The 26,627-nt window shown below is 38.4% G+C and overlaps 3 pseudogenes; all 3 read right to left on the bottom strand.

Annotated features, from left to right (window-relative positions):
• Nucleotides 1-983: 983 nt before the first annotated feature.
• LOC118818402 lies at nt 984-3,945 on the bottom strand (annotated as a pseudogene).
• A 636-nt stretch (nt 3,946-4,581) lies between these two features.
• On the bottom strand, nt 4,582-14,522 carry LOC118818494 (annotated as a pseudogene).
• Nucleotides 14,523-17,427: 2,905 nt separating this feature from the next.
• LOC118818493 lies at nt 17,428-26,272 on the bottom strand (annotated as a pseudogene).
• Nucleotides 26,273-26,627: the final 355 nt, after the last annotated feature.

The following is a 26,627-nucleotide window of genomic DNA, read 5'->3' as shown; positions in this document are numbered from 1 at the left end:
TATAAATTATTTATTTATTTTTTATTTTTTTTATTTATTGTTAAGTTAGCCAATTATAGTTACTATATATTAATTGGCTAAATGTGTCTATAATAAATAAACAAGTTACAAATAAGTGGGAAAAAAGTGGACAGACATTTTGTAAACATTAAAACAATTCTTCTGGGTAGGGTAAAACTTTAATGGAACATATTCCAAGAGCATAAAATATAAAGATATTGACAAAATATCTAGACAGCTTTCCAAAAGCCACATTGGAAATTTGGGATTTCATTTATTTAAACATAAATAAATATATAAAAGCATAATAAACAATTAAAACAAACCAAAGCTAATACAGGTAAAATGTAAAAAATTAAAAACTGGCTTTTATTTTAGTCTTATCTCTTCCACTGAAGCCTGTCTTTTGATGGGTAGATTTGATGCAAGCTTGAGTGCACGCTGTCGTTAAAGCCAAAGTAAGTTTCTTTAAAATGTTCACATCAAACCACTCTCATTTTGATTACATCTCAGAAATTAAATTATACTGATTTTCTAAAAAAAATCCCTTTTAAGAGGTTTCAAATTGGCAACTTACTATTAATAGAATTGTCAGGGTCATGTGCTTTATAATAAGGCATACTAATCGTGAACGTTCAGCTCACTTAACTGGCACTTTATTCAAAATTTGTTTTTTAGTGTTCTGCTCTGGTTTCAGTATGATTATGTAACACTTTGGAAAAAAGATGCAAAATAACAAACCAAAACTTGAGGCCAAAATAGCAAATATCTCCACAGCTACAGTGAATTTTCCAGGAGAGCTGACATAAGCTGGGATGAAGGTGATCCAAACTGCACAGAATATGAGCATGCTGAATGTGATGAACTTGGCTTCATTAAACTTATCAGGCAGCTTCCGAGCCAAAAAAGCTAAAACAAAGCAAAGTAGAGCCAATAGTCCTATATAACCCAGCACAGCCCAGAAACCTATAGCTGAACCTAACTCACATTCTAGAATGATCTTTTCCTTGTAGTGCTTTAGATTTTTGAAGGGAAAAGGAGGAGATGTTGTCAACCAAAGCACACAAATAAAGACCTGTATGAGAGTAAAAGCAAGAACACTGAGTCTCTGCTGTGGAGGCCCAAACCATTTCATGACATTACTGCCTGGAAGTGTAGCTCTGAAGGCCATTAACACCACCATTGTTTTCCCCAGAACACAGGAGATGCAGAGGACGAAGGTGATCCCAAACGCTGTGTGACGCAGCACACAGGACCACTCAGAGGGCTGACCAATGAAAGTAAGTGAGCAGAGAAAACACAGAGCCAGAGAGAAGAGCAACAAGAAACTCAGCTCTGAGTTGTTGGCTTTGACAATTGGGGTATTTTTATGTTTAAAGAATATAATTGCTATAATTATTGTCATAAATGTACCAATAATTGAAACAGCTGTTAGCAGAATTCCCATCGTTTCCTCATACGACAAGAATTCAATTTCCTTCTTTACACATTCATTCCTGTGTGTATTTGACCAGTAGTCCTGGTAGCATTGTTCACATTTAATCGAGTCTGTCAGAGAGAAATAAATAAAATAAATAACAAAGAAGTTAGATGCAGAAGGAAAGTTACTAAAGGATTGTATTTTATATAATATTGCATTTGTCTTCTATCTCTTAAAACATGGAGAAAAGCTTCTAGACTGGAAACAGTTTACAATTAATTATCACAAATATTCTATAATATTTTCTGATTAGCTGTACTACCAACAATACTCTGTTTTGGCTTTTTTGAATGTTTGTACCTGTAATGTTACTAATCTCTCCTTCAGCACATGGTATACAGTCAAAGCAGCAAATTGGCTTTCCTTTCTGTATAGCCTTCCTGGTGCCTGGAGGGCAGCTCTCACTGCACACAGACACCGGCACCTATCATCAAAAAAAATGTTTAATAACCTAAACAAACGTATAATTTAGACATTTTTACAAACCTTATATAAAATATACATTATTTATTGAGACAGACATGCAGTTATATCCCTGTACCTGGCTTGTATTTTGTGCCCACAAAATAGAGGGCATTTGTACTGCTAATCTGTTATGAGCAAATAAAGAAGAGTCATAATATCCAACAGTGACAAACTCATGTTGATCTTCAATAGTTTGCAAGTTTATTATTTCATATTTAGATGCAGGATCACCATTTTTATCAAAATAAACCTCTTCACCATCTTTGGTTTTGAAGCGCACTCTTTTGAGATGTTCTAGAAACTGAGCAAATAGAACAAAGTTTAAATGACAGCAAAATAAAAAAGCTTAGCACATACTTGAAGGTTGAAACTTTAAGATTTGTGCTTGACTTTTAACTCACAGTCAGAGGATCAGGCTGTTTCTTTGTAGGACATGTTTGCGTGCATCCCAGAAGGTCATGCAGTGTATGGGCAATAGCGTATACTGCTTTATACACATTATTGAAAATGGGCATCATGGTCATGTCTGTGAATTCATTTTCTATTTCAGACAGTTTCTCCTGTCCTGTACACACTGTAGTATCTTTTGAGTCATTCTGCACTGTATATTTGCAATTAAATAAAGTCTCCCAGAACTCTGTAAAAATGGCGCCACCTGCAGATTTCAGTGGATTTATATCCAATATGAATTCCTTCAGACCCGTCACTGTTGTTTTGGGTACAGCTAGTCCTATGGCTCCTTGCAGTATTTTGTGCTTATCCATTCTGGCTACAGTTGAATCAGAGATCCAACCTTCAGTTCCCACCCACTGGTATCCAGTAATGTTGTGCTCATGAAATACATCCAGCAAAATCTCCAAGTCCCAATAAGTGACAAACGCCACAATCACTCGAGAAGTAGAGCTTTTGATCTGCTGGATTATTCTCAGCACTTTCTCTTGTGCATAGGTTCTGATGAATGGAAGGGAATATTCTAAGCATATGCCCAGTTGTTCTGCAGCTTCAGTAAATGCAGCCATCCCACTGTTACCATAAACATCATCTCTTCTGATTGCCCCGACCCATGTCCAGCCAAAGTGCTTCACCATCTCTGCCAGTGCTCTGCTCTGGTAGTAATCACTGGGAACAGTGCGCAAAAATGTGGGATATATTCTTTTGTCACTGAGACACTCGCAGGTGGCATCATGACTGATCTAAAAACAGATTCACACACGTATGTCAGAGATTCTGTTTATTCTTATTTTTAGACTAAATTTTAATTGCATTTAACATTAAAAATAAATTCAGAAAACATTTTACTTAATGGTTTTATTGGTCTTATTATTGAAATTAATATTGATTAAATGCTTACTAAGGGAATGCTGAAAGGTCCAACAGTCTTTGCGATAGCCATTGACACTGATGAGTATGTCTCACCAATTATGGCTTGTGCCTGTGCTGGCTTTGTGCAGGGCTCATCCAGTGTTGAGTTCTCATTTCCATTAACGAGTGCCATGGCCATTTTAACCCCCATAGCCGTGGAACTGCATGTGTCATAGATCTTGTAGCCTAGTGAGACTCCAGGGAGTAAAGAGGAACTGTTGTTGATCTCTTCTATTGCAAAAATCAAGGACTGTGAATACTGCATTGCTCTGAAATCAAGACTGGATTAAGGAAAAAAGATATGCAAAGGCATTTTCAGGATGATATGTCGAAGCCTCATTAACACTGTTAAATGAAATAAACTGCTTAAAATAGTACCTTTCCTTTCAGTGTATGAATATCTCACATTGTCTGTCTGCTTACCTCACACAGTTCAGTGGTGAAGGCTTGACTTTATAGGACACTTCTGTGATTTCCCAAGTCCTGTGGAAGGGGAAAATCCCTCCAACTATGATATCACCATCCTTTGACAGCAGTGGATAAACAGGTTGTCCTTGCAGGCTACAAAAAGTCCCATTTGTTCTGAAAACATTGATGATGACCATCACTACATGTAAGAGATTAAAGATAGGCTCCATTCACCCATTCAACTTCTAAGTAGGAATAATGAATAAGTATGTGCAAGGATAGATGTTTCAGCTGGTTAAACAGCTAATATTTCTTGTATTTATACAGAAATGCAAATCCTTTGTGGTAATGTTACACTGATGAGTCACAGTCAAAGAAGGTGTGGCTTTCAAATGTTAGCAGCACTAATGTGAAAGAAGCTGACCTCACTTTCTTTTATTGCCTGTTTTACCTTTGTTTTGTTTTTGTTGCTTTCCTGTTGCTTTTTGTGCAGTTAAGCTAAAAACTGTATTTTTTTTTTTTTGCCTTTTTTTTTTTCAGTATTGATACTTCAGGATTTTCTGTGTAGTTCTTTTTAATTATTTCATGCTTATTTGCAGGACCAGCAAGGTTATTCAAAAATCCAAATGCCCAACCAATCCTTCTTAATAAATAAAAGATTACTTTAATACATTTTTTTGCCCTACTGCTAAAAACAAACAACAATCAGTTAAGTTTTGTAAGTCATCTGGAGCAGTATGCTCCTGGTATGGTCTCCCAAGGCAAACAGGTCTGAAGTGAAGACCCAGACTAACTTGATCCAAAAATCCTCCAAATTCGGAAATCATGTACCCTGCCAGGGAGTGGCTTCTTGGGACCTACCAGGCCTAAGGGTAGTGTTCCTTGGTGAGCGCCTGGTGGCCGGGCAGCCCTTGTAACCCTGCTGGGCTCAGCCCGAAAAGGCACCGTAGGGGGACTGTGTGGGCCCACCACCCGCAAGGTCCAGCATGGGGGACTGGTGCAGTGCCATATAGGCAGTGGGAGATGGCAGGGAGGCCATTGGCGGTATGGACCTCTGCAGCAGATACTGTCTCTTGGTATGTGAAATGTAACCTCACTGTGGGGGAAGGAGCCGGAGCTTGTGCTGGCGGTTAAGAGTTACCAACTAGATATAGTTGGGCTCACCTTCACCCACAGTGTCGGCTCTGGAACGAAACTCCTTGATAGGGGTTGGTGCCTCTCCTACTGAGGAGTTGCATGGGGTGATAGGCGCTGGGCGGGTGTGGGGATACTCAAGAGACTCTGGCTGGCTGCCATACAGTTGGAGTTTTGTCCTGGGGGACGAGAGGGTCGCCTCAATGCGGATTAAAATTGCAGGGAGGAAAACTCGGACTGTTGTGCGTGCTTATACACCAAACAGCAGTTCGGAGTATTCAGCCTTCTTGGAGAGAGTGGGCAGGGTTCTGGAAAGGGCCCCACCTACAGATTCTTTAGTCTTGCTGGGAGACTTCAGTGATCTTGTTGGCAATGACTGGGAGACCTGGAGAGGGATAATTGCAAAGAACAGCCTGCCCAGTCTAAACTTGAATGGTGAATTGTTATTGGACCTCTGTGCTAGGCATGGATTGTCCATAACGAATACCAAGTTCAAACGCAAGGATGTTCATAAATGTGCATGGTACCAGAGCTCTTTGGGTCAAAGGTCAGTCTTTGATGCCATTTCATCTGACTAGGGACCATATGTTTTGAATACTCAGGTGAAGAGAGGTGCTGAGCTGTCAACCGATCATCATCTGGTGGTGAGTCAGATCAGATGGCGGGGAAGATTGATGGTCAGACCTGGTAGGCCCAAGCAAATACTGAGGGTGTGCTGGGAACGACTGTCAGAGGTCCCTGTTCGGAATGATTTTAACTCCCATCTCCGGGAGAGCTTTTCTCATGTTCTGGAGGAGGTAAGGGACATGGAGTCTGAATAGGCCCTGTTCACAACCTCCACTGTGGAAGCTGCCAGGCGTAACTGTGACTGAAAGCTTGTTGGGGCCTGTCAGTGGTAACCCAAGAACTCCCTGGTGGACACCAGTGGTGAGGAATGCCGTCAAGCTGAAGAAAGAGGCCTTTAGGGACTGGATGGCCTGGAGAAAGGGCCAGAGGCTTCTGGCATGTCAGGCTCCATTTCCCTGGTACAGGTCACTGAGGTAGTTGGCAAGCTACTCAGTGACAAGACACCCACCGGAGGGATTATATCTCCGAGTTGTCCTGGGAGCAGCTTGGGTCACCCACAACTTCCTCCAGCTCATTCCGGGGGACCCAAGCCGCTCCCAGGACAACTTGGAGCTATAATCCCTCCAGTGGGTCCTAGGACGACCCAGTAAGCCGTGCCTGGTAAACCCCCACCAGGAGGTGTCCAGGGGGCATCCTGATGATGTTGGAGGTTCCGTTATGATCGTGCCATAAAATTTGTGCTGCCTTTCTCACTTAACTTCATAAGTTCATTAAGCACAGTGCTCTGTAGAGGCCATATTGGGCTTTATTGCTTCCTACAAAAGCCTGTATGCTGATTTTGCATAAGGGCTCTAAAGAAAAAAGAAGGTGGGAAAAACTGATTGTGTGACTGAGTGATCATTCCAGATTCTTGCTGTTTTACTGGAATTACCTTAACTACTCTATTATGTGACCAGCCTTGTGCTTTGGTTAATCCCAGAGGTGCAAAATTCAGGTCCAGAAAGTAAAAATCTTTCCCAGGATTTTGTTCCAACGGCCTGGCTTCTCTAGTTAGATCAAACCACCAGCAGAGTTGTCCAGGCAGTTGGAACAAAATCCCGGGAAGGATTTTTACTTCCTGGACCTGAATTTTACATCTCTGGTTAATCCTAAAGTAATACTACTAACCTTCTGTGATAACCTGTTTTTCTGAACACACACTTGTGTCAGATCCTCTCCTGTCCAGTGAGCCTGTGCCTGTTTAGAATTACTCCAGAGCTCCAGTAATTTGACCCACGCATTATTTAATACAGTTCTATGTTAGATTTTTTTTTGTTAGAATCAAAAGAAGTAGCATTACAATGTTGGGAGAGGAAAAAGTTGTTCAAGCATAACAATCTTTTTAAATGAAGTAGTTCTCACCAGAATATTTCCAAAATAAGACAGCTTCAGTTTGGTTATCTGGGCTTCAAGTGAGAGATGAGGTTTGCTTTGTTCGCTGATCCATTAGTTTTCTTTGCTGCCCAAGGTACTCTCAGAAGTCTTTGCCAACACCAGAGTTCAGAGACATCTTCATTTTTTCCTTTCTCACTTGTTTATTTTCCAGCTTTCACATTTATAAAAATCAGCGGAGAAGACCACCGTCTGAACAGTTCTGATCTTTGTTTGTAGAGACAAATCATTGCATTTGAAGATCTTTCCAAGCTTTCATACTTAGTCTGCCGTGTGCCATTTTGTATCATATTTCTTGAATGCTGGATCCTCGGTTGTTAATAATTGATCCGAGTAAGTAAAAACTGTCCACCATTTCCACATGTTCTCCATCAGTGTTAAAGTTAGCAGTCTTTTTCTTTTTTCATAATCTTAGTGTTGTTGATATTTAGCTGAAGTCCTATGTTTTTGACTCTTCTTCAACTTTCTTTAGAAGGGCCTCAAGGTAATTCCAGATTTTCTGCTTTGGGTGTTGTATCATCTGCATATCCAAGCGTATTGATGTTTCTTCATCCAATCCTGAATCCTTGATCATCGCCCTTGACTCCTGTTTCAGCATATCTTCTGTATATAGGTTGAACAGACATGATAAGGGATGCAGCCTTGTATTATTCTTTTTCCAATGTGGGTTTATTTGTCCATTTTCCATTCTGACCCTTGCTTGTTGATCAGTCTACTGATTTCTAATCAGAATGAGGAGATCTCTGATTCTCCTTGAACATTCCATAATCTTATGTGGGTGGTGCAGTCAAAGGCTTTGCCGTAATCAATGAAACACATGTTGACTTCCTTCTTGAATTCTTAAGCTTTTTCAGTGACCCAGCATACATTCACACAGCATACATTCCTTAATCCTGCTTCCACACTTGACAGTTCTCTCAATGTAAGGCTCTAGTCTGCCTTGAATGAGCATAATTTTACTGTCAATATATATTAGGGAAATTGTGTAATAGTTTGCACAGTCTGTCTTGCCTTCTTTTTCTTGGTATTAGGATATAAACTGACCTCTTTCAGAGTGTCAGCCATTGAGCTGTTTTTCAGATTTAATTTCGATGAAATTCATCTGGTGGTGTCCACATGTACATATGTTCTTTTGGCAAGCATATATCGGTCTGCTGGCTTGATAAGGTCGGCACCCCGTTAACTGTATGCCGCTGCTGGTCCACCCTCGGACCACCCAGATTACTGCCCTGCATACAAGCTCTAACTAGTTTTTTATCTCCCCAAACAAAATCTATATGCACACCGCCTTCGGTTATAGAGAATAAACTTAGATAAATATTACAAACAACTGAGAGAAAAAAAATTAATGACTAGGCCTGATATAAAATGATTTTATAGAAAATGTTGTTGCTGACAGTGTGCTAGATTGAAATTACTTACTAAACAACTAATTTACAAAGTATAACTAAGGAAAAGAAGGAAGGAAAAAAGTCAATTGGACTATGAGTGAAAAATGAGCGATGATAAGTGGAGTTTTGTCTAGTACTCTGCTTAACTGCCGGTGAACCGCCCAGAAAACGCTGAGCAAAATGCCACTGGACCACCAGCCTTGCCCTCAGTTGGCCGACAGTGGTCCACTATCCTCTTGTTATCAGAGTAACTCGAGGTAGAAATGGAAAATTAGAGACTACTCAAAGCCGGAGGAAGAGTCAATCCTCTGATGTGCCACTGAAGCGGTAATGGCAGACCAGCTTGAATGTAGTCAGCTTCTCCACACCATCTTACGGCTTGCTAGACATGACAAATCAAATAATTAACAACTAGCACTCAGTATTGTGTAGTATCTTTATTGAACATGAATTAAACTGTCAGGGTCACTGACAGAAAAATATTTGAACGTCTAGGCAAATCACATAATTTTTTTGGATCACATAATCTTTGTTCATGTGGTAACATCACATATACCAGCTCAAAAAGAAACTCCTGCACAAAGTTTAGCTCTGAAAGAAAAAAATCACTATTATACTCACGAACATCGTCACTTACATCCTTTGAAAACCTTTTTCATTATGTCACACATTGTGCCAGTGTAAGTATAAAAACAACTTTTTGAATGCTATGCTAAGGGACCATTGTCAGCGGCTCCTTCCTTCTTTCACATTCCTCTGGACCTGAGCAGTAGCTCAGTGGGAACTCCTAGGCCCCTTGTTTCTGTAAACTGTGGACGAGAGTTAGTTGCTCCACCTCTCCGTCACTGCCCCCTCTCCACATCTTGGCCACAGGGATTGAATATGAGACATAGTAACGTGGCCTCGCTGCTGGACCGGAGGCGGTTCCCAGGAGGCAGGGCTTGGGACTTGTGCGCCATCTGTCATTCCCTCGCGGACCCCACCTTCCTGCCGGCTCTCGCAGCCGTCATTGGGGTCCAGGAGAAAGGTACATGGCACGATATCATACATTTTTTACATATTAATATCACATGTCCTGGCTCAGAAAGAAGCTCCAGCTCAGTGTTTGGCTTTTACATGCAAAATCAGCATTATGCTCATAAGATATGATGACCGTAGTCAATTATTCACTTACATGCCAGAAAAACACATTGTTTACCAACAAAATGTTTTGCTGCATGTTGCGTGCACCTACACAGTTCCACCAGAAAGGTTGCCAAATCCATAAGTCACATCAGACACCTTAGTTTTTTCTTGTTTGTAGCCTCTGCTATAGTGTCTCACTCTTACATTTTGACAACTCTGCTGTGTAGTTTTGAGAGGGGTTGAAAAATTTCAAATAATGTTCATATCGCTGATTATAGTCAGCCTTGCCTCAGCCTTAAATATGCATTTTAAATTCATTTTTATAACAATGACTGTTCACATCAAATGCAATGTTATTTGAAACACTTGTCAACACATAAAGTTGCTAATTTGAGCTTAAATGTATCGGCAACCGTAATAACCTGATCCTTCATTTTTAATAAACACTAGGTATGATCAGTTGTTGAAACAGTCAGTGTATCAGTCTTTCAAGTGTTTCAGCAGTCTGAATATGTTTGCACCATTAGTTTGTACTGGTCTGTTGCACCGTTTTCATATCGACTTGCAAATGTCCTTTGGCTTGCCAAGTATGCAACACAACATTCTATGCCAGTTTCTGTTGCCAAACCCTACAAATTCACTTGACAGCTGAAAAGTCTTGAGAAAGCTTAGAAAGTGGCTTAACCTGGAGTTGAACTCAGGAAAGAAGAGGAAAGCAACTTAAACTGGCTTAAACGTGCAGATATCTTCATAGTGTACAATAAAGTGAATACATACTCTGTAGAAAGTGTACCTGGAAAGTCTTTGTGAAACATTTATGAAATAATGTTCTTTTTTAAATGTTTGGTTTAATATACTAAATACATCATTTACCACAAACAAACTTTACTGTAAAATGTCAATGTCAGTATACTGACCTCATTAAAAAAAAACAGATTGGAGATTTTTAATTCCTTTGAATATCCATCATAGTTATAAGACTATTGCTTGTCTGTGTCAAGCTTGTAATATCAAGCCAATATCTTCTGACACAAACACAAGTTGTGTCCACCCTGTCATGGACAAGTATAACATATATAAATACTCTGTCTAAAGTATTGTAGAAACTGTAAAATCATTTTCTGAGATATAGTGCGCTCTTTTCAACATTAATTCTTATGTGTCCTCAGAATTGTTTAGGATTATGGATTTTGTTATAAAAATAGTTTATTTCCTCACCGTATTCACATCAGATATCTTTATTTCTTTTTTTTCCCCAAACAGTAGGAACAGTAAACATCTTTAAACAAAAAGTTAAATAGAATTACTTGACACACTTTTATGTAAAATGAATTAATTATTATGGTTTGTTTACATATGAAGAGTTACTGATTTAGTTTAATAAAACATGAAAAGAACAGGTGGACAAGGACATGACAGGGTGGACCAAGATATGAGAGAGTGAAGAAGAAAATTCATATTTACAAAAATGGCAGTAGTTTCATTAACACTGTGACCATAATAAATACCTGTGCTTATATTTGACATTAGAGACTGGCTTTAGTTGTGTGAGCGGCAGAATGTGTCTGTGTTTTGGTCATGTGCACTGTCTATGTGCCTTTGTGGCAGTGTGATGAGTGGCAGGTGATAAAATTAAACTTTTTTACAATCTTGCATAAACATTTGAGTTAATTTGAGTTGATAGGAACTACTATTTTATTTAAAACCGCAAAAACACCAAGAAGAAACAAAGTAAAGGCATGTATGAGTTCAACCAGTTGTGCATGCATCCACCCAGTCATGGTAAGATGTACAACAGGGTGTATAATGACAGAGTGGACAATTTATCTATTATTAGCATTTGATGATCACATGGTTAACCTACAAATGCAGACATGTTGAAATAGTCAAGATGACCTGTTTTGTTTCAAAAATGTATATGACAAATATATACAGCTTGACTTCAGCTGATTATGAAGACTTTGTGAAAAATATTAAATGAAATTAATTTACATACTTATATACATTGAAAATGCAGCTCATATGTTCAGTTCATTGAAAATAAAACAATATAAAGGTGGTGATGTCACTGAGGTCAGTTTATTAAAAGGGCAGTTGTATTAAATGACAGGGTGGAAAGCAATTCTTGGTTTAAAGAGCTTGACATTTTAATGAAAATGGCAAAATGAATATTTAACATATTTATTAAAAGGCTAAATGTTTCTGTAATAATCAAGTTTCAAGTGAGTGGAAAAAAGTGGACAGGCATTTTGTGCACATTAGAAAAATTCTTCTGGGTAAAACGTTAATGGAACGTATTCCAAGAGTATAAAATATATTGATTTTGACAAAATATTTAGTGTGGTGCCCAAAAGCCTGGAACCACATTGAAAAAGTGGGATTTCATTCAATTAAACATGTAAATATATAAAAGTATAATAAACATTTAAAACAAAGCAAAGCTATGACAGGTAAAATTAGATTTTATTTACTTATCAGAGTTCATGCAAGCTTGAGTGCATGCTGTGATTAAAGCCAAAGTAAGTTTCTCTATAATGTTCATTACATCTATGAGATTAAATTATACTGATATTTTTTAAAGAGTTAAATTCCCTTTTAAGATGTTTTACATTGTTAAATCATTAATAATAGAATTGCATGGGTCATGTGCTTATATTAAGGCATACTAATCATGAACATTCAGCTCACATAACTGGTACTTTACTCATAATTTGTTTTTTAGTGTTCATTTCTGGGGTCAGTATGATTATGTAACACTTAGAAAAAAAGATGCAGAATAACAAACCAAAACTTGAGGCCAAAATGGCAAATATCTCCACAGCTACAGTGAACTTTCCAGGAGAGCTGACATAAGCTGGGATGAAGGTGATCCAAACTGCACAGAATATGAGCATGCTGAATGTGATGAACTTGGCTTCGTTAAACTTATCAGGCAGCTTCCGAGGCTGAAAAGCTAAAATAAAACACAGTAGAGCCAACAGTCCTATATAACCAAGCACAGCCCAGAAACCTACTGCTGAACCTAAATGACATTCTAGAATGATCTTTTCCTTGTAGTGCTTTAGATTTTTGAAGGGGAAAGGAGGAGATGTTGATAACCAAAGGACACAAATTAGGACCTGTATGAGAGTGAAGGTGAGAACACTGAGTCTCTGCTGTGGAGGCCCAAACCATTTCATGGCATTACTGCCTGGAAGTGTAGCTCTGAAGGCCATTAACACCACTATTGTTTTCCCCAGAACACAGGAGATGCAGAGGACGAAGGTGATCCCAAACACTGTGTGACGCAGCACACAGGACCACTCAGAGGGCCGACCAATGAAAGTAAGTGAACAGAGAAAACACAGAGCCAGAGAGAAGAGCAATAAGAAACTCAGCTCTGAATTGTTGGCTTTGACTATTGGGGTATTTTTATATCTGAAGAATATAATTGCTATGATTATTGTCATAAATGTACCAATAAAGTCCCATAGTTTCCTCAAACGACAAGAATTCAATTTCCTTCTTTACACATTCATTCCTGTGTTGATTTGACCAGTAGTCTTGGTAGCATTGTTCACATTTAATTGAGTCTGTCAGAGAGAGATAAATAACATAAATAACAAAAAAAGTTAGATGCAGAAGGAAAGTTACTGAATCAATGTATTTTATATAATATTGCATTTGTCTTCTATCTCTTCAAACATGGAGAAAAGCTTCTAGAGCGGAAACAGTTTACACTTTACTATCACAAATACTGTATAATATTTTCTGATTAGCTGTAGTACCAACAATACTCTGTCTCAGCTTTTGTGAATGTTTGTACCTGTCATATTACTAATCTCTCCTTCAGCACATGGTATACAGTCAAAGCAGCAGATAGGCTTTCCTTTTTGTACAGCCTTCCTGGTGCCTGGAGGGCAGCTCTCACTGCACACAGACACCGGCACCTATGAATAAATTAAATGTTTAATAACCTAAAAGAACATATAATTTAGACATATCTTACAAACTTTATATAAAATATACATGCTTTATTTAGACCGATATTCAGTTCTCTCCCTGTACCTGCCTTGTATTTCGTGCCCACACAATGGAGGCCATTTGTACTGCTAATCATTTGTGAGCAAGAAAAGAAGAGTCATAATATCCAACAGTGACAAACTCATGGTGATCTTCAATAATTTGCAAGTTTATTATTTCATATTTCGACATAGGATCACCATTTTTATCAAAATAAACCTCTTCACCTTCTTTGGTTTTGAAGCACACTTTTTTCAGATGATCTAAAAACTGAGCAAATAGAACAAAGTTTAAATGACAACATCTGAAAAAAGTTTAACACATACTTGAAGGTTGAAACTTTAAGATCTATGCTTGACTTTTAACTAGTCCTATGGCTCCTTGCAGTATTTTGTGCTTATCCATTCTGGATACAATTGAATCAGTGATCCAAGCTTCAGTTCCCACCCACTGATATCCAGTAATGTTGTGCTCATGAAATACATCCAGCAAAATCTCCAAGTCCCAATAAGCAACAAACGCCACAATCACTCGAGAAGTAGAGCTTTTGATCTGCTGGATTATTCTCAGCACTTTTTCTTGTGAGTAGGTTGTAAAAAATGGAAGGGAATATTCTAGACAAATGCCCAGCTGTTCAGCAGCTTCAGTAAATGCAGCCATCCCACTGTTACCATAATCATCATCTCTTCTTATTGCGCCCACCCAAGTCCAGCCGAACTGCTTGACCATTTCTGCCATTGCTCTGCTCTGGTAGTAATCACTGGGAATAGTGCGCAAAAATGATGGATATTTCCTTTTGTCACTGAGACACTCGCAGGTGGCATAGTGACCGATCTAAAAACAGATTCACACACCTATGTCAGAGATTCTGTTTATTCTTATTTTTAGACTAAATTTTAATTGCATTTAACATTAAAAGTAAGTTCAGAAAATATTTTACTTAATCATTATAATATTGGTCTTAATATTGAAATTGATATTGCTTAAATGCTTACTAAGGGAATTCTGAAAGGTCCTATGCTCTGTGCGATAGCCATTGACACTGATGAGTGTGTTTCACCAATTATGGCTTGTGGCTGTGCTGGCTTTGTGCAGTGCTCATCCAATATTGAGTTCTCATTTCCATTAACAAGTGCCAGAGCCATTCTCACCCCCATAGCCCTGGAACTGCATGTGTCATAGATCTTGTAGCCCAGTGAGACTCCAGGGAGTAAAGAGGAACTGTTGTTGATCTCTTCTATTGCAAAAATCAAGGACTGTGAAAACTGCATTGCTCTGAAATCAAGACTGGATTAGGAAAAAAAAGATATACACGTTTTAAGATTAACATGTTGAACCGTAATTACTACTGTATTATTTAAGTGCTTAAAATAGTACCTATTTATTCAGTGTATGAAAATCTCACATTGTCTCTGTGCTTACCTCACACAATTCTGGGATGAAGGCTTGACTTTATAGGACACTTCTGTGATTTCCCAAGTCCTATGGAAGGGGAAAATCCCTCCAACTATGATGTCACCATCCTTTGAAAGTTGTGGATAAACAGGTGTTTGTAGCTGTTTGCACCATTAGTTTGTACTGTTGTGTAGCATATCGACTTGGATATGTCCTTTGGCTTGCCAAATAGGCAACACAACATCCTAACCCAGTTTCTTTTGTCTAAACCCTACAAATAAACTTAACAGCGGAAGAGTCTTGAGAAAGCTTAGGAAGTGGCTTAACCTGGAGTTGAACTCAGGAAAGAAGAGCAGCTTAAACTGGCTTAAACATGCAGATATCTTCATAGTGTAGAATAAAGTGAATACATACTCTATAGAAAGTTTACCTGGAAAGTCTTTATGAAACATTTATGAAATAATGTTATATGTATATATATATTTTTTTTTGGTTTGGTTTAATCTATGAAATACATAATTTATCACAAACAAACTTTACTGTAAAATGTCAATGTTAGTATGCTGTGCCTTAAGACCTCATTACATTGAAGATTTTTAATTCCTTTGAATATCCATAATAGTCATACGACTATAGTATGTCCAGAAAACATTTGTCAAGCTTGCAATGTCGAGCCAGTATTTTTTGACACAACCACAAGTTGTGTCCACCCTGTCATGGACAAGTATAACATATATATAAATAATGTGTCTAAAGTATTGTAGAAGCTGTTAAATCATAAAATTCAGAGATACTGTGTGCTTTCAACATTAATTCTTATGTGTCCTCAGAATTGGATTTTGTTATAAAAATGGTTTCTTTCCTCACCATATTCACATCAGACACCTTCATTTCTTTTTTCCCCCAAACAATAGTAACAGTAAACATCTTTGAACAAAAATTTAAATAGAATCACTAGACACCGTTTTATGTAAAATGAATTAATTATTATGGTTTGTTTACCTATGAAGAGTTACTGATTTAGTTTAATAAAACATGAAAATAACAGGTGGACAAGGACATGACAGGGTGGACCAACATATGACAGGGTAAAGAAAATTCATATTTACAAAAATGGCAGTAGTTTCATTAACACTGTGACCATAATAAATACCTATGCTTATATCTGACATATATTTGCATAAACATATGGGTTAATTTGAGTTAATAGGAACTACTATTTTCTTAAAACAGCAAAAACACCAAGAACAAACAAAGAAAAGGCATGTATCAGTTCAACCAGTCGTGCATGCATCTATCCAGTCATGGTAAGGTTCACAATGGAGTGTACAATGACAGAGTGGACAATTTATCTATTATTAGCATTTGATGATCACATGGTTAACCTACAATTGCAGACATATTAAAATATTCAAGATGACCTTGTTTTGTTTCACAAATATATAAAACAAATATATAGACCTCAGCTGATTATGAAGACTTTGTGAAAAATATTAAATGAAATAACTTACATAGTTACAATATGAAATTGGTGATGTCACTGAGGTCAGTTTCATAAAGGGGTAGTTATATCAAACAACAGGGTGGACAGCAATTATCAGTTTAAATAATTAAATAATAAAAATGTCAAAATGAATAATGAAAATGGCTAAATTAACTAATATCTTTAAACACATACAAAAAGTTGTTTAAAGTGAATGTCAACATTCCTATTTATTGATAATAATGTGTTTATTCAGAGTAAAACTTTGTTTTACAATTTTGGATGAAATTTGAATGACCATGCTGGGGACACCATTATATTGATGTTGACCTCAAAACAATGTAATATTTTATTTATTATTATTATTATTATTATTATTATTATTATTATTATATAGTAATTTAATAATTCAATACATTTTGAATGTGGTAATGTGATAATTGTTGCTAATTGTTAAGTTTAAGTTTAGCCAATTATAGCTACTATTTATTAATTGGCTTAATGTTTCTATAATAAATAATTGAGTTTCAAGTGAGTGGAAAAAAGTGGAGACATTTTGTAAACATTAAAACAATTCTCAAAGTAGTTAATTAAAGTAAACATTAATGGAACGTCTTTCAAAAGCATTATGTATATATATATATATATATATATATATATATATATATATATATATATATATGTATACACATACACATATTTTGACAAAATATTTGAAGTGGTGCCCAAAAGCCTGAAACCACTTTGAAAATCTGGGATTTCATTCATTTGAACATGTAAAAATATAAAAGCATAATAAACATTTAAAAGAATGCGAAGCTATGACAGGGAACATTTAAAAAAAAACTAAACAAAGAAAAGAAATATTGAAGTGTCTGCACTGTCTATCAATCTTTAGTGAATTTATGACACTGATTATGTTACTGTCTTTGTACAAAAAGGTCTGATTTGTATTTTAGTCTTGTCTCTTCATGTTGTCATTACAACCAAAGTAAGATTCTCTAAAATGTTCAGATCAAACCACTCTCATTTTGTTTCACATTTCAAAGATCAAATTATACTGAATTTTTTAAAGGGTAAAATTCCCTTTTAAGATAATATGTTTTAGAAAGTTAACTGTTTCAAAATAGAATTGAAAGGGTCAAGTGCTTTATATTAAGGCACACTAATCATGAACATTCAGCTCACATAACTGGTACTTTATTCATCATTTGTTTTTTAGTGTTCATTTCTGGTTTCAGTATGATTATGTAACACTTTGGGAAAAAGATGCAGAATAACAAACCAAAACTTGAGGCCAAAATGGCAAATATCTCCACAGCTACGGTGAACTTTCCAGGAGAGCTGACATAAGCTGGGATGAAGGTGATCCACACTGCACAGAATATGAGCATGCTGAATGTGATGAACTTGGCTTCATTAAACTTATCAGGCAGTTTCCGAGCCAAAAAAGCTAAAATAAAGCACAGTAGAGCCAAGAGTCCTATATAACCCAGCACAGCCCAGAAACCTATAGCTGAACCTAACTGACATTCTAGATGATCTTTTCCTTGTAGTGCTTTAGATTTTTGAAGGGGAAAGGAGGAGATGTTGTTAACCAAAGTACACAAATAGGACCTGTATGAGAGTGAAAGCAAGAACACTGAGTCTCTGCTGTGGAGGCCCAAACCATTTCATGACATTACTACCTAGAAGTGTAGCTCTGAAGGCCATTAACACCACTATTGTTTTCCCCAGAACACAGGAGATGCAGAGGACGAAGGTGATCCCAAACGCTGTGTGACGCAGCACACAGGACCACTCAGAGGGCCGACCAATGAAAGTAAGTGAACAGAGGAAACACAGAGTCAGTGAGAAGAGCAATAAGAAACTCAGCTCTGAGTTGTTGGCTTTGACTATTGGGGTATTTTTATATCTAAAGAATATAATTGCTATAATTATTGTCATAAAGGTACCAATAATTGAAATAGCTGTTAATAAAATTCCCATCGTTTCCTCATACGACAAGTATTCAGTTTCCTTCCTTACACATTCATTCCTGTATTGATTTGACCAGTAGTCTTGGTAGCATTGTTCACATTTGATAGAGTCTGTCAGAGAGAGATAAATAACATAAATAACAAAAAAAGTTAGATGCAGAAGGAAAGTTACTGAATGATTGTAGTTTATATAATATTGCATTTGTCTTCTATCTCTTCAAACATTGAGAAAAGCTTCTGGACCGGAAACAGTTTACACTTTATTATCACAAATACTCTATAATATTTTCTGATTAGCTGTAGCACCAACAATACTCTGTCTCAGCTTTTTTGAATGTTTGTACCTGTCATATTACTAATCTCTCCTTCAGCACATGGTATACAGTCAAAGCAGCAGATAGGCTTTCCTTTCTGCACAGCCTTCCTGGTGCCTGGAGGGCAGCTCTCACTGCACACAGACACCGGCACCTATGATCAAAATAAATCTTTAATAATCTGAAACATCATATAATTTAGGCATATTTTACAAACTTTATATAAAATATACATGCTTTATTAAGACAGAAATGCAATTCTATCCCTGTACCTGCCTTGTATTTCGTGCCCACACAATGGAGGCCATTTGTACTGCTAATCGTTTGTGAGCAAGAAAAGAAGAGTCATAATATCCAACAGTGACAAACTCATGTTGATCTTCAATAGTTTGCAAGTTTATTATTTCATATTTAGATGCAGGATCACCATTTTTATCAAAATAAACCTCTTCACCATCTTTGGTTTTGAAGCGCACCCTTTTAAGATGTTCTAGAAACTGACCAAACAGAACAAAGTTTAAATAACAACATCTAAAAAAAGTTTTACACATACTTAAAGGTTGAAACTTTAAGATCTATGCTTGACTTTTAACTTACAGTGAGAGGATCAGGCTGTTTTTTTGTAGGACATGTTTGCGTGCAGCCCAGAAGGCCATGCAGTGTATGGGCAACAGCATATACTGCTTTATACACATTATTGAAAATGGGCATCATGGTCATGTCTGTGAATTCATTTTCTATTTCAGACAGTTTCTCCTGTCCTGTGCACACTGTAGTATCTTTTGAGTCATTCTGCACTGTATATTTGCAATTAAACAAAGTCTCCCAGAATTCAGTAAAAATTTCACTGCCTGCAGATTTCAGTGGATTTATATCCAGAATGAAGTCCTTCAGACCCGTCACTGTTGTTTTGGGTACAGCTAGCCCTATGGCTCCTTGCAGTATTTTGTGCTTATCCATTCTGGCTACAGTTGAATCAGAGATCCAAGCTTCGGTTCCCACCCACTGATATCCAGTAATGTTGTGCTCATGAAATACATCCAGCAAAATCTCCAAATCCCAATAAGCGACAAATGCCACAATCACTCGAGAAGTAGAGCTTTTGATCTGCTGGATTATTCTCAGCACTTTTTCTTGTGAATAGGTTTTAAAAAATGGAAGGGAATATTCTAAAGCAAATGCCCAACTGTTGTGCAGCTTCAGTAAATGCTGCCATCCCACTGTTACCATAATCATCATCTCTTCTGATTGCACCAACCCATGTCCAGCCGAACTGCTTGACCATCTCAGCTAGTGCCCTGCTCTGGTAGTAATCACTGGGAACAGTGCGCAAAAATGATGGATATTTCCTTTTGTCACTGAGACACTCGCAGGTGGCATCGTGACTGATCTAAAAACAGATTCATTCATCCATCCATTGCATTTTACATTAAAAGTGCAGAAAATATTTTACTTAATGGTTTTATTGGTCTTATTATTGAAATTAATATTGATTAAATGCTTACTAAGGGAATGCTGAAAGGTCCAACAGTCTTTGCGATAGCCATTGACACTGATGAGTGTGTCTCACCAATTATGGCTTGTGGCTGTGCTGGCTTTGTGCAGGGCTCATCCAGTGTTGACTTTCCATTAACAAGTGCCAGAGCCATTCTGACCCCCATAGCCGTGGAACTGCACGTATCGTAGATCTTGTAGCCCAGTGAGACTCCAGGGAGTAAAGAGGAACTGTTGTTGATCTCTTCTATTGCAAAAATCACAGACTGTGAAAACTGCATTGCTCTGAAATCAAGACTGGATTAGAGAAAAAAGATATACACAGATGTTTTAAGATTAACATGTTGAACCGTAATTACTACTGTCTAATTTAAGTGCTTAAAATAGTACCTATTTATTCAGTGTATGAAAATCTCACATTTTCTCTCTACTTACCTCACACATTTCAGTGGTGAAGGCTTGACTTTATAGGACACTTCTGTGATTTCCCAAGTCCTATGGAAGGGGAAAATCCCTCCAACTATGATATCACCATCCTTTGAAAGTAGTGGATAAACAGGTTCTCCTTGCAGGCTACAAATAGTCCCATTTGTTCTGAAAAAGTTGATGATGACCATCACTACATGCAAGAGAGTAAAGATAGACTCCATCCACCCATTCAACTTCTGAGTAGGGATAATGATTCAGTGTGTGCAAAGGTTCAGCCTGTTGGACAGTAAGTTTTTGTGGCATTTATACAGAAATGCAGATCCTCTATGGTAATGTTACACTGATGAGTCGCAGTCAAAGGAGGTGTGGCTTTCAAATATTAGCAGCACTAATCAGAAAGAAGCTGACCTCACTGTCTTTTATTGCTTATTTTACCTTTGTTTTGTTTTTGTTGCTTTCCTGATGCTTTTTGTGCAATTTAGTTAAAAACTGTAATTTTTTGCTGTTTTTGTTTTAGTTTATTATGTTTCATTGTTGATACATTATCTGTGTAGTTCCTTTTTAAATATGTCCTGCTTATTTGCAAGACCAGCAATTTTCGTCCAAATGTCCAACCCATCTTTCTTAAAGAAAAATAAATGATTACCTAAATGACTACAATTTTTGCTCTACTGCTAAAAAACAAATGACAGTCAATTAAGTATTGTATATTGGACATTGATTCCGTTATGATTGTGCCATGGAGTTTGTGCTGGCTTCCTCACTTAACTTCATAAGTTCATTCAGGACAGTGCTCTGTAGAAGCCATATGGGCCAAGCCCTTATGCTGATTTGACACAACGGCTCTAAAGAAAAAAGAAGGTGGGAAAAACTGTTTGTGTGACTGAGTGATCAGTTCCAGATTCTTGCTGTTTTACTGGACTTACCTTGACTACTCTGTTATGTGACCAGTCATATGCTTTGGTTACTTCTAATGTAACACTACTAGCCTTTTGTGCTAAGCTGTTTTTCTGAAATCACACTTGTGTCAGGTCCTCCCCCGTCCAGTGAGCCTGTGTCTGTTTAGAATTACTCCAGAGCTCCAGTAATTTGACCCATGTATTATTTAAAGTAGTTGTATGTTAGATTTTTTTTTGTTAGAATTGAAAGAAGTAGCATTACTGTGTCAGGAGGGGAAAAAGACATGCTGGCATCTGATGTTCACCAAGTTCTGAGTTCTCTTTGAATACTCTTTCAACATGCTGTTCTTCTACGCTTTGCTTGCAATTACACATTTCCACCGGAGAGGCCTTTTAGATGCTCTGCTTTACTATTAATATCCATCGCGATGCCAAAGAAGGTTCGGGGGGTTTAGAGAACTGAGTATCTTCATTTATTTATTTATTTATTTATTTATTTATTAAAACAACCTAAAACAATCCATTTTTTTCAGGATCTAAATTCTTCAAATTTTCAAAAATCTTCAAAAGTCTTCAAGATATTCAAAAGTTAACTGAATAAAACAGGGAAATGTCAGATGTTTTTAAAACCTTTCTTTTGTGAGATTAATTCAGGAAAAATATGCAAAATTTGCATTATGCTATAAAAGGAACATTATTTAGGCTTAGTTGTTTAATAAAATTAAAATGTGTCACCTGCTTCTGCTTTTTTAAAGAAGTGCACCATGTGGTGTCAAGAACTATAGCATCTCCATTTAGCATCTCTTATCATAGTTTTTATTTTTTACTGTTTGAGATTTGTCTTGCCTGATAACTCTGGTGGCTATCATAAATCCTGAGATACTGGCCAAATGTCTGACAATAATCAGACTCACCATGACTTAAAAAAATGCATATTAACTTTGTTTTCATAACACTGACTGTTCACCCCAAATTGTATTGTGGAGGTGTTACTGAAGTGTTTCTTTTATCTGATTGGATTAATATACTAAAGGCATCGTTAAAAACAAACTTAATAAAATGATTTAATAATATAATAATTTTATTTTATTTCTAAGTGCTGTCAAGTATTTCCAAGTGCAGATGATGGATATTGTTTCCCCAACATGTCCTTTCTTCTGTTTTGGCCTTCAGGCTTCTGAATGGCGTATGATTCCTCTGATTGTAACCATCCAATGGTCAATCATAAGGGTCTTTTTAAATGAATTGGTTCTCATCAGAATATTCCCAGAATAAGACAGCTTCAGTTCGGTTATCTGGGCTTCAAGTGAGAGATGAGGTTTGCTTTGTTTGCTGAGTCTTTGCCAATGCCAGAGTTCAGGGGCATCTGCATTTTTTCCTTTCTCACTTGTTTATTGTCCAGCTTTCCCATTTATAAAAGTCAGCGGAGAAGACCACAGTCTGGACGGTCCTGATATTTGTTTGTAGAGACAAATCATTGCATTTGAAGATCTTTCCAAGCTTCTTCATACTTAGTCTGCCATGTGTCAATTTGTGTCTGATCCTCGGTTGTTAATAATTGATCCGAATATGTAAAAGCTGTCCACCATTTCCACATGTTCTCCATCAGTGTTAAAGTTAGCAATTTTTTTTCTTTTTTCATAACCTTAGTGTTCTTCATATTGAGTTGAAGTCCTATGTTTTTGACTCTTCTTCAACCATCTTTAGAAGGGCCTCAAGGTATTCCAGATTTTCTGCTTTGGGTGTTGTATCATCTGCATATCCAAGCGTATTGATGTTTCTTCATCCAATCCTGAATCCTTGATCATCATCCTTGACTCCTGTTTCAGCATATCTTCAGCATAAAGGTTGAACAGATATGATAATGGATACAGTCTTGTGTAATCAGAATGATGAGATGCTCTTATTCCCCTGTGGACATTCCATAATTTTATGTGGGTGGTACAGTCAAAGGCTTTGCTATAATCAATGAAACACATGTTGATGTTCTTTTTGAATTCTTAAGCTTTTTCAGTGATCCAGCATACATTCACACAGCATACATTCCTTAGTCCTGCTTCCACACTTGACAGTTCTCTCAATGTAAGGCTCTAGTCTGCCTCGAATAAGCATAATTTTACTGGCAATATATATTAGGGAAATTGTGCAATAGTTTTCCTTTATTTTTTTTGGTATTAGGATATAAACTGATGTAACGGGTTTTGCAAATTTTAATGTTATTATTGCTAGAACCTTATGTGAGGGTGTGGAGTAACCCGGATTTATTTGAAATCTACAGACCAGGGCAAGAGAGAGAAACGCTCGCACCAAGAATGCTTCAGAAAAGGGAATTTATTGGCTAAATATCAACTACTTTGGACTACATTCAATGATAAACAATAGAAAATAAAACCAGAAAACAAAACAAAACAAAGTGATAGTAATGAAAGACAAAATAGCTCGAGTAAGTTAGAGTGATTCACGGCTAAATGGTATGAGGCACTGTGGTTTGGGAAGTTGCTTGGGGAGAGCCTCTAGAGAATTAAACTAAGTGTGGACGGGAATAACCATATGGCTGGATGTACCTATTAAAAGTTCTCTTATTAAATAAATTGGCGTCAGGGCCCTGACTGCAAATTGATGGAACCAGCTTACGTGGGAGTCGGGGGCTGACTTTAGGAGGGGTCGTCTCAGGATGGACTCGATCGAAGGCTGGAGCTCACGCAGTGTTTCCTCACCTCGCTGGCTGTGGATGCTGCATCTCCGTGCGGGCACGCGCCTTTCCGTCAGTGATTGGGCGGAGGCGTCTCGTGGCCGTCTGATGGTGGAGCTTGGGCAGCTTTTCGATGGTTGATCTGTTCACAGATCAGTGCGTGGCTCTGGGTGCGATGCTGGGTCTCCGTGGCGTCAGAACTGCTCCCACTCCGCTGGCGAGGTTCAGGTTGCAATCAGGGTTCTGAGGCTGGTGATACTAATTTAACTAACTACCTCTCTTTAGCAGAATTGAAAGTTATGGATATATTCTTCCTGGCCAGACAAGAAATATCCACCTTCCTTCTCTGAGGGTAGTTTAAACTTAAGGTGTGTAGATCAAACAGGCAAGTTACAAAACAAACAAAGGTTTCAGATCTGAAAATTTAGCGTTCTAAGAGAAAAGCCCCTAAAATAGATCTAATCCCAGCGATCTTATTGTCGGGGAGAGATGCGCGCATTTCAACAGAGTCCAAAACGATGCAGAGAAATTTGAGACTGGTGGAAGGACCAGTGTTCTTTTCAGCAGAGAGAGGAATACCAAAATCGCAAAAAACGCCCCTGAGTACATCCAGCACAGAACAATGCGAAGACGGAAAGTCCACGAGCACAAAATCATGTAAAAGATGGAGAATGAAAGGCAAGTTACAGACGTTCAACAGGATCTAAAACCTCGGAAAGACAATCAAAAATATGAGGGCTACTCCTACAACCGACAGTAAGCCGGACGACAAAATTAAACCTAGACTCCCACTTAACGCCAAAGAGAGGCCAGTCCGATGGGTTAACAGGCAAAATTTTAAATGTGTCCGTAATATCGGCTTTAGTCAGCAGAGCGCTACGCCACACAACCTTAATAAACTGGATAGTTTCATCAACAGAAGCATAATACAGGGAAAAGCACTCGAGAGGAATGCATTCGTTGACACCAGCAACCAGATCCGAATGAGAAGACATTTCAAAAATAAGCCGTGAATGCTTGAGAGTAGCGACACCAGTAGAATTAATGCGAAAAGGAGCAAAAGGAGGGGATTTAAAAGGACCAACCAAATAACCCTCTTCAACTTCCCTGGCCAGGAGAGCAGAAACTACACTAGGTTCATCTAATGGAGACCGGAGGTTCCTAGAAATGTAGGAAGTAGACAGAGGGGAGAGGACAAGAACACCAAAACTCCTGCGAGAGCCCCGTGAGCAAATAATTAACAAAACAGCGGTTAGGGAGAGAAGAAAGATGTGAGGACAGAATAGGCATGACAACGGGAGTGGACGGATGGCCACTCAAAATTTCTCAAAATATCCGCCCTCTCGAATGAAGGCGACGAGGACAAACAGACTTTGGATGGGGCTCATTGCAAAACCTACAAACATGCAATAAGGGTAAGAGCAGACAGATTCATTAAAATTATTGCATAAAACGTTCCTGTTAAAATTAAAAAAGCAGCAGCCAAGCCTATCGCGGAGTGCTTACAGTTTCAGGACCACGGACAGCAGGTGCGGCCGCAGCAGCGTAGGTCCTAGGGCAGAGGGCAGAAGAGTGACCGTGAGAGCTACACACAGTGCAAACCAGTGCGGTGGCCGCTGAAGTGGCAAACTAGCAATTCAGTGTCCGTGACAGACTAATCCAGTCCAAGTTATAAAGGGAAATGTGTGAGGCAGCCTTAGCCAAAGCTTTGTGATATTCATTAAAAAAGCATACCCACTGTAACGCTGGCTAAAGACCGCCATCATAGACAAATACAGGTCTAGGTCAGGATAGACCTGGCACAAAACGTCCACATAGACGCCAAAAGCAACAACAAACTCCCCAAAAGAGAGGTTGCACTGAAGCTGAGGATCGGATGTTTTAAGAAAAACAGAAACGCCACCACATTAACCATTTGCCGATCGATAGCTGGAGGGGAGAAGCGGAGAAGTCAGATTAACATCCTTACCCTTTAGGATATTAGACCACAAGTGAGCCGAAACCAGCTACAGCAGCAGGGGGAATAAAGGGCCTACCCAAGGCCTGCGCAGGCACAGCGGTGGAGAGACTGAAGGAAGGCAGGGATGAGACAGCAGAGGCACAAGGAAGCAGGGCAGCTGGAGCTGCAGAGTGAGCAGAAGCCAAGACGGCTGCAGCAGAGGTAGAGGCGCCGGGGAGATCCGAAGACGAAGGCATACCACTCCCAGAGGTGGGGCTGACATGCCGCTCTACAGCAAGCAACCGAGACTCAAGGCCGCGAACAGAGTCCACAAGATCCTGAATGACCTGAACCAGTTGGAGATCCGGGGCAGTCGGAGCCTGAGGGACCGGAGGCGGGGAGCGAGGAGCAGCCCTGAAGTATTAGCAGCCTGTAGGAGGAGATCATCCCTCAACAAACCGCTTGCACCTGGAATGCCGTTATCACCCAGTAGTTCCAAAATCCTCTCAGATGGCCAAAGAGACAAAGGAGATTCCTGGGTGCGAATGCGAGCACTCCTGCACAAAGATATCGGCGGAGACGGGACTACAAGCTCACCATCTGGTCACAAACATGCAAACTTGGAATCTCGGAGTGAG

This window comes from Colossoma macropomum, unplaced genomic scaffold, assembly GCF_904425465.1.
Source record: "Colossoma macropomum unplaced genomic scaffold, Colossoma_macropomum, whole genome shotgun sequence".
Classification (NCBI taxonomy): Eukaryota; Metazoa; Chordata; class Actinopteri; order Characiformes; family Serrasalmidae; genus Colossoma; species Colossoma macropomum.
Note: the sequence above shows the minus strand (reverse complement) of the source record. Positions and strands in the feature narration are given on the sequence as shown.